This window comes from Engraulis encrasicolus, chromosome 24 (genome assembly GCF_034702125.1).
Source record: "Engraulis encrasicolus isolate BLACKSEA-1 chromosome 24, IST_EnEncr_1.0, whole genome shotgun sequence".
Lineage (NCBI taxonomy): Eukaryota > Metazoa > Chordata > Actinopteri > Clupeiformes > Engraulidae > Engraulis > Engraulis encrasicolus.
The window spans coordinates 6,405,578-6,416,974 of NC_085880.1; positions in this window are offsets into that span (position 1 = coordinate 6,405,578).

Consider the following 11,397-nt stretch of genomic DNA (forward strand, 5'->3'; position numbering starts at 1 on the left):
AACAGTAGTGCTGCTCTGCTGGATGGAGATTATTATGTTCTCATTAAACCACTCATTGCATGATGCAGGAGATTCAGAGGGTGTTTTGGAACTATGTGATTTAATCAGCAACCGTTTGTGATTATGGAAAGCCTAATAGTTATGAGGTTACTATTTGGAATTAGAGAGAAAAAGAGCTTTGTTTTTGATCAGAGAAATCGCTAGTTAGCATGCTAACATTAGCCAAGTATGCCAAGCAATGAAATCCAGTAAAGTAGCTGTTAGTAGCCTACTCACTACTCACTAACACCCACCTGATATCATAATACTTGCTTAGGTTGACAAGCAATGTAAAGTAAGACTGGTGCAATGTTTAAAACAATTTTAGCTGCCATATCTCCTTCCATCCACATGAATTACCTGCTTGTTGTAAGCTTAAAAAAACATTAATTTCCAGACCAGAATGGCATAGCCTACATTAATCATGTAACAGAACCATGCACAGCAGACAAGTGAGGCTATTTACTATATTTTGTATATTATGAAATTCAATAGCGTGACAGCTCTTCTCCCTTTCTCTCACCCTGTCCCTCCAAACACATAGATAGCCCCCTTCTCATTCTCCTACTCACAAATGCACCACTATTTCCAGTCCAGAAATGAAATTGGTTTGGAAGACAGCACAAATGTGTAGCTTATTAAAATTGTTATGCTGCCATGCTTTGTGATGCTGTAGATAGTGTAGATCAATGCAGACCTCCTTGGTAGGCTTATTGTCTACACATGCATTTTACATGCAAATGTACTGTATCACTCTCCTGGCATTTCAATTTCACGTTACAATTCAAACACATTGATAACCTCCCTCTCATCTGGGGTTGGGGGCCCCACCACCATCACACCCAACACACCACACAGTGAAGCTACTTTCATGCGACTCAATCTGATGTGTTGGTCGCCTGTCAAAAAGAACCACAAATCCATTTGATGAAAAACGGTTATTGTTCTTGATGCTATTTAGTTAAGCTTACTAAGGATATTAGTCTTGTGTTCTGTGAGGTATAAGAAAGATTTTTTTTTCTTTCAAAGGTAGGGGGGGGTGGGGGGGGGGGGGGGGGGAGGGGGCGCCAGAAATCAAACTCGCCTAGGGCACCAAATAAGCCAGAACCGGCCCTGGCTGTGCGCCACCTCCCTCTCAACCGGAAACCTGAAAAACAAACATGGCTACTACCCAAGCTACTACCTTATCATACTCTTTATTCTGACACTTGATGTAGATATTGAGAAATCGAAGGGATAACATTGTGGTATTTAAATATGCGGTCGCTAGATCTATTTATAGCCTAGTTTACGATTCCACCGTCTGACGGTCATTCACTGTTCAAATAGCATGCGTAAGCTAAGCGCTAACGTGATGAACATAACTCCCGCCATAGAATCACCGTAGCATCGAATGCACAGGGCATCGCACTCGTTAGTGCTGTTCGTACTTCATCCATCTAATCAGAGAGCTGTTCATATAGGAGGAGACTCAGCGAGTCACTGCCTTCCGTTTCGAATTGACCCCTAGAGAGAAAGGGTATTGAAATACCTGCACCTGAGTAGTTTGATCCCTATAGCATGGCCTGACCTCCAGACCTGAGTGCTCTGGCTATTGGATGAGAGACAGACCCTGGGGCTATGTCTCAAATCACACAGTGCACTGAGGTCTTTAGTGCATAGTGTCGTGGAAAAATTTGAGCACTATGCATGGCTGAGCATGGCATTAGCTCGCCAAAATATGAGTTGGCTACTGTTTACAATGCACAGCGTCTGGTGCTTGTATTTTCCATTTCCTTCACCCCAAAGGACAACAATCGCACATACAATACTTTGGTTGGCATGAAAAGGTTGGTGTCCCATCAACATCACTTATAGACAGGTCATCAGCTGGGAAAATTAGGCCTTTCGTCCTACCGCACTTTTCTCTGTGGATTACTGACCAGAAGCCCTATTGGAAGAAATTAAAACATGGGGCCACGTCAATTTTTGCTCAGAATTCAATATGGCAGCCATTTTCCAAAATGACTTGTTTTCATGCATTATTACATTGTACTATAAGGTGATATTCATGAACGATGAATTACTTTCAGCACTATTCTGTCCTATTTCCTTACATACATGTTTACAAAGGTTGACTAAACTAAAATAAATGAAAATAAAGTTGGCCACCTTGCAATATCCAAAGGAAAGTGCTAAAAATAATGATTGAAATGCACATACAGTGCGTCTATGGCTGCGAAAATTAGGCCTATTGTCCTGTCAGGGTTTTCACAGTGGATTACAGACCAGAAGGCCTATTGAAAAAGATTCACCAGCTGGTTGCCATCTCAAATGTGCTCCAAAATTCAAAATGTTCTCTGTTTTTCAGAATGGCAGACTTTCATACATTTTTCTCAATACTTTAAGACCATAATTATCAATAAAGAGAACCTATTTTCAGTGAAATTCTGTCCTATCTCCTATCTACAGACGTGAGCACAGAGGTTGGCAACAGAAAGATGTAAATTTCCTATAGCCAATTGAAGCCAATTGGAGCCAATTTGGATTGGAGCCAATTTTGGTCCCCTAGGTAGGGGAAATTCTTTCTCTGCATTTACCCCATTTGGACTAGTGAATCACATTGAAGTACACACACTAGTCCGTAGCAGTGGGCTGCCTGCTGAGCGGCGCCCGGGGAGCAATGTGGGGGTTAGGTGCCTTGCTCAAGGGCACTTCAGCCGTGGTTCGGTCGGGCACTGAACTGGGAACCCTTGGGTTGCCAACCCAGTGCTCTAACCACTGAGCCACGACTACCCCAATATCCTAGACAATATCCTAAGGATTGTTGTCAGAAAATGATTGAATTACACATACACAGTTGATTGCTGAAAAAAGGCTATTGATCTGCCAAACTTTTTCTTCTATTTCTGACCAAAAGTTTTTCAGGCCTACATTTTTTTGCATAAAGCAAGGGTGAGTGTGCGTGTGTGTGTGAATGCGCACGCGTATCCCCCGCTCATCTTTCCCCTGCTCTACAGTGTCTTTCCCCCAGACACTATTCTGCCTCCTCCACCCCCTCACCCACCCCCCCCCCACACTATTCTGCCCCCAACCCACTCACTCATCCTTCCCATGCTACTCTGCCCCTCCACCCCTCACTATTCTGCCCCCCACGCTGAACCCCCCTGACTCATTCTACCCCCACCCCCCCACAAAATACCCGACTACCCCCCAACCCCCATCCAATGTGAAAAGTTTGGCAGGTCCACCCCCCCCCCCCACCCACATTATTCTCCCCCCCGAACCTCCCACATCCCCCCACACACTATTCTGCCCCCCACCTCCTAATTCAACCCCGACTCATTCCCCCCCACCCCCCTCTGCCCCCCTATACCCCCACCTTACAGCCCTCTCCCCAAAACACACACACCTGGTCTACTGTGTCTATGTCAGTGCATGTAAAGAAGCACACTGGCCACACACACTTGAGAAAAGCGCACTCAGGCACACGTACACACACATACAAACGCACGCGCACACACACACACACACACACACACACACACACACACACACACACACACACACACACACACACACACACACACACACACACACACACAAACACACACACACACACACACACACACACACACACACACACACACACACACACACACACACACACACACACACACACACACACACAGAGAGAGAGTTTGGCAGGACAATATGCCTTTTTTCAGCAGTCCACTGTGTTTGTGAAATGCAATCATTTGACAACATTCCTTTGGATACAGGGGGTGGACAAAATAACTGAGACACCTATCAGTTTAGTGTTGAAAGTTTAATGGCTCAAGTGGACCAGCCTGTTGGCCAATCTTCATTAATGGCACATGCACCAGTAAAGTGAAATGTGAAGGTTCAATTAGCACAGTTTTGCTCAAAATTTTGCAATGCACACAACATTATGGGTGACATGTCAGAGTTCAAAAAGGAGAAATTCTGTGTAACTGTTGCATCTTTGACCGAGACAGTAAGTCTTTGTGATGTATCAAGAGCCAGAGTATCCAAGGTAATGCCTGCATACCACCAAGAAGGATGAACCAGGATTAACTGTGGATGCAAGAGGAACTAAATGACACTAAAATGACAGGTGTCTCAGTTATTTTGTCCACCCCCTGTATATATATTCATGCCTTTTTTTAGATAACCTTTATACTCACGTCTGTAAGGAGATAGGACCATTTAACTGAAAAATAGGCCATCTTTATTGGTAATTATGGCCTTACAGTATTGAGTAAAATGTGTGAAAGTCTGCCATTCTGAAAAACAGAGAACATTTTGAATTTTGGAGCACATTTGAGATGGCAACCAGCTGGTGAATATTTTTCAATAGGCCTTCTGGTCTGTAATCCACTGTGAAAACCCTGACAGGACAATAGGCCTAATTTTCGCAGCCATAGACGCACTGTATGTGCATTTCAATCATTATTTTTAGCACTTTCCTTTGGATATTGCAAGGTGGTCAACTTTATTTTCATTTATTTTAGTTTAGTCAACCTTTGTAAACATGTTTGTAAGGAAATAGGACAGAATAGTGCTGAAAGTAGTTCATCGCTCATGAATATCACCTTATAGTACAATGTAATAATGCATGAAAATAAGTCATTTTGGAAAATGGCTGCCATATTGAATTCTGAGCAAAAATTGACGTGGCCCCATGTTTTAATTTCTTCCAATAGGGCTTCTGGTCAGTAATCCACAGAGAAAAGTGCGGTAGGACAAAAGGCCTAATTTTCCCAGCTGATGACCTGTCTATTACAGAATTAGGAGACTGGTGACCAAACTCTCCTACTGAACTGAATGCCACATATCCTCCCTGTCATTGTCAACATGGCCGCCGTTTAGTGCGTGCAGTGTCCATCATTCAAGCACTGCATTTTTCCGCCATTGTTAGGGGATCATCCAGGCACTTTCAGTGCACTGGCTCAACTGAAATTTTCAGTGTGAGCGCCCTAGGCACTGAAAAACAGTGCCCGAAGTGCCCGAAGTGCACAAGTGCGTGATTTGAGACATAGCCTGGGAGAATAATAAAGCCCAGGCAACCATCATCTCGCCAGCCAGCCAGCTGACGATCCCTTTATACAAGGCCCCATCACCACTCTAGCGCTCAAGGACACAGACTCCCAGGAGCATATCATGGCTCGCTGATGTTCATTTTGAGTTGCAGTCATTTTTTGTGAGTGTCTGTGCACACCTCTTTCTTTCTTGGGCTTAGGTCAGGGAAACAATTAAGGGTGCCTTACCAGGGGTGATGGTGAGTTGAGTGGTGGGTGGGTGGGTGGATGGGTGTATGCGTGTGCGTTACGGGGGGGCAGGGGGGGGCTTGGTGGTTATGAGGTGGTTGGTTGACTGTAAAATTTATCAGGCAGGAGAGAGGGGTGACAGATGAGGTGTTAAAGTGGGTGATGGCCCTGTGACGAAGGTGCAAGTGGAAGAGTGCTCAGGTTAATTGGTTGAGGAGATAGATACGTAGATAGATAGATAGATAGATAGATAGATAGATAGATAGATAGATAGATAGATAGATAGATAGATAGATAGATAGATAGATAGATAGATAGATAGATAGATAGATACAGAGACAGAGACATTGACAGAGAGAGAGCAGAAAAAGAGAGGAAAAAATATCAGGTATATTGGGGAAGTAAGGGTGTACTAATACAAAACATATGAGACTGACCTCGTGATTGTAAAAGTGTAGATGAGCTTACTCTATGTCCTTCTATATAAATGAGTTGAAGCCAGAAGGCCCATCACCGTGCTCTGCAGTCAGTCTGAAGCAAGACTTATTACAGTACAGACTGCCTGCTGGCTCATTCACATAGACAGAAGGCCTGTGAGTTTTTGGATTTTGCCATTTAGATAATGAATAAGGATAATCATTGATATATAATGTATGGGAATTCAATCCTCACAGAGAGAACAATTATTCAGTATTTTCCATAAGTTCAATGTGTCATATCATATTCTGTCTGTCTGTCTGTCTACCCTCCTCCCCCTCCTCCTCCCCACACACACACACACACACACACACACACACACACACACACACACACACACACACACACACACACACACACACACACACACACACACACACACACACACACACACAAACACACACATTTGCACACTGAATGGCAGAATGTACCACATTGTTCTACAAGATATGCCATGTGGTCATATATTGGCTCGAAGCCTTGGAATGGCATAATGCATGTTTTCTGTATGAATTGTTCGTCAGTTCATTTTGGGGTGTTGTGGGATTTATCTGGAGCGGCATTCACATTCAGACATCTTTTTTCAGAAAGTTATTCACTTTCTCAAATCCCAAATTAGTCCAATTCCTACATCTTTTATGATGAATTATGATTCATTGTTGCCCATGCAGGGACCGTCTGTAGACAGTATATATATATCTCTCTCTACAGAGCTAATGCTTAGGCTACTGCTGAGGGACTTAGTGTATGAGGTATCCAGAATGTAGAACTAAGTGCTGTGTGCTGTGAACAATGAGTCATTTACATAAATAAGTCAGTGAGTTGTTATAAAACATTTAAGTTACAGGGAAGAAAAGATGAACATAACACAATTCAAGAACTGATCCTGATATGAAAGGTAGAAATGTTCAAGAGACCAGGCATTTCAGAAAGACATATAAGAATTGAAAGAATTTTTAACAAAATATGGGGTGTGTTTGATCATGATTCAGTAACATTCCTGATATTCAATCCTCCTTTTAAACACTTTCCTTCTATGTTGGCTGAGGTGTTTGCGACTATTCACGACCAGAGCTGACGAGAGACGTACTCTGACTGATCCTAGCAGAGACATCTACGGTCACACACCTCAAAACCCCCCACCGCCGTCCAACATGTTAATTGAAGGTGCCCAAATTCTTAAGGATGAGCGCAGTCATTTCCTTTACCCCATGTACACATGCCGCTTTTCCACCACCTTAAATGCAATAAATAACAGGTGTCCGCAACAATCCTAACATAACTTTAAACACATCGACATCTGAAGTCAGACTTAAAACTACAAAACAAATGGCGTAGTGCCGTAAAGTCGATTGTCACGTGTTATGTCATTGCTATAGTTGAAATAAGGGTCATTTTCACGAATGTAACACTTGACAAGATGCAAACGTGTCGGCAAATGCTTTCACTTACTCATATCTATCGAACGCGACTCCATTGTTTCCAGGGAAAAAATCACACGGGCAGATAGTTCTATGAGAAGGGTACAGCCCCATTGGCACCCATTCATTATTTACTTTGCTGTGATAACATAGCTGCAGTGCCACTCCTGGCCACACCAGCTAGTTGTGGTTCTTGTACAAGATTCCATTTTCTTTGCCAGTATACTGTATATGTGTGTTGTGTCCTCTTACGGCACTAGGTGGCATACTAGGACTAAAAGTACTGTAGCCACTACGGTAACTAACCGTAGACATCAGAAGAAGACAGTACACTGACTATACCAGTCTCGTACCACACTTGCTTCTGCTTACGATGTGATGTTTCATACTATGCTCTTGCTTTAAGTAAAGTTTATACATTTATACACAAAGCCTCTTCCTTGCTACCCACAAAACACAACATTGGTGAGTGAGTGACACAACAATGTGCATAGCCGAGGTCTGTTGCAAACTTTTAGACGGTAATAGTCAGGCCTGTGTTTCGTAATCTTTTGGTTTAGTGTACAGTATTTCATTGACGAGTATCAGGTTAATTCTTACCAAGGAGTGTGTCCTCTCCCGAGTCGTCCAGGGGTGCTGTAGCAGCACTAGAGTTTCTTAGCAGACTTTGGTCATTCCCAGGGCGATGGCCAAGTATCTCGTCCATTGTGTCAAACCACTGAAATTTGGCTCGTCCTGCCCCGCTGCGATTGTTATTGTCCTTTGCGACCCTGTACTGTTGTTTCAACTTTTTAATTTTTTCCCTAATTTGTTTGACATCCCTAATAATACCCACCTTTTTTAACTCCTCGCCAATTGTTCGGTAAATTTCGTCGTTTCGTTCAACCCCGTCAAATTGCGCTTGAATCGATCCCTCCCCCCAAACTTGCAGAAGACACTTTATGTCTTCGGTCGACCAGTACATTCTGCTCCCATCGCTTACCTTTCGCTCTTAAAATAAACAAAATTAAAGCTCAAATTCTTATTTTGTCTGCGTTGTGTGTATGCTAATGGTAGCCAACCGCTTGTGCACGTTTTGTAAATAGAACGACGGCCTTTGTGACCAGTTCGATGTGACGTGTAAGCACCCGGGTTTAGCTGCTGGCCCAGGTAGCTGAGCAGGAACTGTTACCTAGACAACAGTTCTTGGACTGGCCCGGTTCTGGCCTGGCCCAGACGGTATAAACGGGTGCAGGACCAGGGCTTAAGTTCCTGGGCCTAAGTTCCTGGGCCAATGGCCCGCAGTATAAACGGGGCTACTGAAACCCATTCAAAAGTACATTTGTTCGATCTTCGACAGAATATTTTTAATTAGACCTAAAGGCACACCATGGGTCTTGTTTAAAAGCTGAAAACCTCAGCTTTCCATAACTGAAAGCGGTATTTTCCTAACATCTACCAATCCGAAGGTAGCCTACTTTAAGTGCGGGGTTACTTTTCTAAAGATAGCGTTTTGTTTCCTTGGAAACAGACGCAGTTTGTGTGTTACGCTTGTGCTATTTGACTCGGTTTTGCACTATTATGGATGTATTTCTAAGCTTGACATGTTAATGGACAATCTATGTGAATTTCATAATGTGTTTTTATGTGATATGGGAGTTAATGTGTTCACATCCCGTCTGGGATTTGTTAAACTAGCTGGCCCGCTAGTTAGCTAGCAAGTGATAGATCTCTACACTACGTCAAAAGTGGAAAGATTTGCAGACACTGAATGTTTTCAAAATTTTTTGCTTTGAAAATTGCTGAGGTTAAACATCAAAATCCTGGTGTTTCTTTGTTTATGCTTGGGCCATTGAGACAGATCGATTCTAATATCTTATCTTGCTAGCTAACTAGCGGACTAGCTAACAAATCCCAGACGGGCATACTGTTAACACATTTACTCCCATGTTACATAAAAACGCATTTTGAAACTCACACAGATTGTGCATTAGAATGTCAAGATTAGAAATTCAGCCATAATAATGCAAAACCGAGTCAAATGACATGCATTTATCGCTTCGTCAGTCTGTCTGGCTTCATCTCCGTTCCGTTTCCAAGGAAACTAAACGCTCTCTTTAGAAAAGTAACCCCGCACCTAAAGTAGGCGACCTTCGGATTGGTAAAATACCGTTTTCAGTTATGGAAAGCTGAGGTTCTCAGCTTTTAAACAAGACCCATGGTGTGTCTTTAGGTCTAATTAAAAATATTCTGTGGAAGATCGAAAAAACATACTTTTGAATGGGTTTCAATGGCTCCAAGCCAGGGGTTGTCCACCAGCAGCGGTAGATCACCACCAGGGGGCTAGCCTGGGAACTCCCATACTGCCTTTAGTTCTACACAATCGTTTCGATCTGAAAGACAGTATGGCGAGGATGACTCATAACGTACAAGATCATGGGATCTGTGTCATAATGGCCAAGCATTCCGACCTTAACAGTTTCTCTGCCAATCAGACAGCAGGGCAGTGTGTCATAATAGCCAAGTATTCCGGCCCCATACGGAATTTACAATAGGCAACTCCCCAGACCTAATCTCACTTGTGATTAGGTCTGGTGTTAACCAGGCAACCAGGGGGCAGCACTATGACGTCAACTGCAACCCAAGAATTGCCTCAATATGATGGTCAAACATTAGGTCTGAGCTTGCGCACACAGTTTTGCTAATCAGGGATTGCATGTCATGTTGTTTAATTATGAATTACAGAATTACTGTATACCGGACAAGACAACCCAGACTGCATTACAGTTCTTTATGATATGTCTAAGAAAAATGGTCATCAACAATTGTTGTTTTGAAACTTTCCCGATGATTCTGTGGTGGTTTTGCGGTATGAGTTGATACGTCATTTAGGCATGCCAGGTGTAGGAGAACAGTAGGTGCGATCGAGTTGTCGTCAACGCATGCTTGCGCATTTAGACAGCAATGCACCCTGGATGAAAATGCTGCATGACGGTTAGATTTCCTGTCAAACTTAAACATTTCTGTGATGTTGCGTTGACGAGGTGACATGTCACATGGTGTCAAACTATCGCGGGATGAATGCGACCGCAGTCAGATCTTGCAACCTCTGCAGTTGCTTATCCCCTTCAGCGCTCGTCTGCGGACTGCCTCCGAGGTCACTCGCCCATGAACTGGTTGGTCAACAACTCACTCACGTGTGTATATGGGTCTTGTCTCACACCTCTACACAAGTTTGCGCAGGTCCCCACTTCAGCTCCTCCTCACTGTCTGTCCCCCCACTCCTCACACGTGGTGTGTTAGTAGAGCAAACCGGTGCGAGCTCATCGTCTCGTTCATATTTGTGGGCGACTGTAAATGCACTGTATTTAATAACACCCACATCATGACAACAAGTTCTCGCTCACGTGCTTCGTCAATGTTGGTCGACAGCAATAAAGTCGTATGGGGTAGTGTCCTATTGAGATGTACTCTTAAGTGACTCACGGAAACTTTCGGAAGTTTCTGCACAGGCAGAAAAAGTTTGCATGGAAACAAAATAGACCTACATTGTCCAAAATGAAAGTTCAAAAGTTTTCCTGTAAAAATTGTGTTTTTTTTCTTCTTTAGTGTCTACAGAAAACACATTGACAATCTGTAGTTATTATCTTGTCTACTTTTTTTTAGACCATGAGATTACTCATGAAACAGTTAGGATCTGTGGAGAAGAGATTAAATGGTGCGAGATTAAGATAAAAGCTTCAGAGGGGAGAGAGAGTCAACTGTTAGAGATGTGAAAAGATGTGACAGAAATTTAAGATGTGACATTTACATTGATTGTTTTTATTACCCCTCTGCCAAAAAATGTGATTGTGACATTTGAGCTTTAGCCCTTCTCCTCTTGATTCTGTCTTTTTCTCACTTGCTACTACTCCATATCCTCTTTTCCGTCTTTCTTCTCCTCTGATCTTTCCTTCTCCCACTGACTACCCCCCCCTTTTTATATCCTCCCACACACCCCATTATCACACTTTCCACAGGGAAAGAACAGAACAGAGAGTAGCAGTGTATTTTTAGAATGACTCCCCCCTCTGTTTGTGTCATTGAGAGAGAGAGAGAGAGAGAGAGAGAGAGAGAGAGAGAGAGAGAGAGAGAGAGAGAGAGAGAGAGAGAGAGAGAGAGAGAGAGAGAGAGAGAGAGGGAGGAATAACTGACGGAGCTTAATCGAGAGG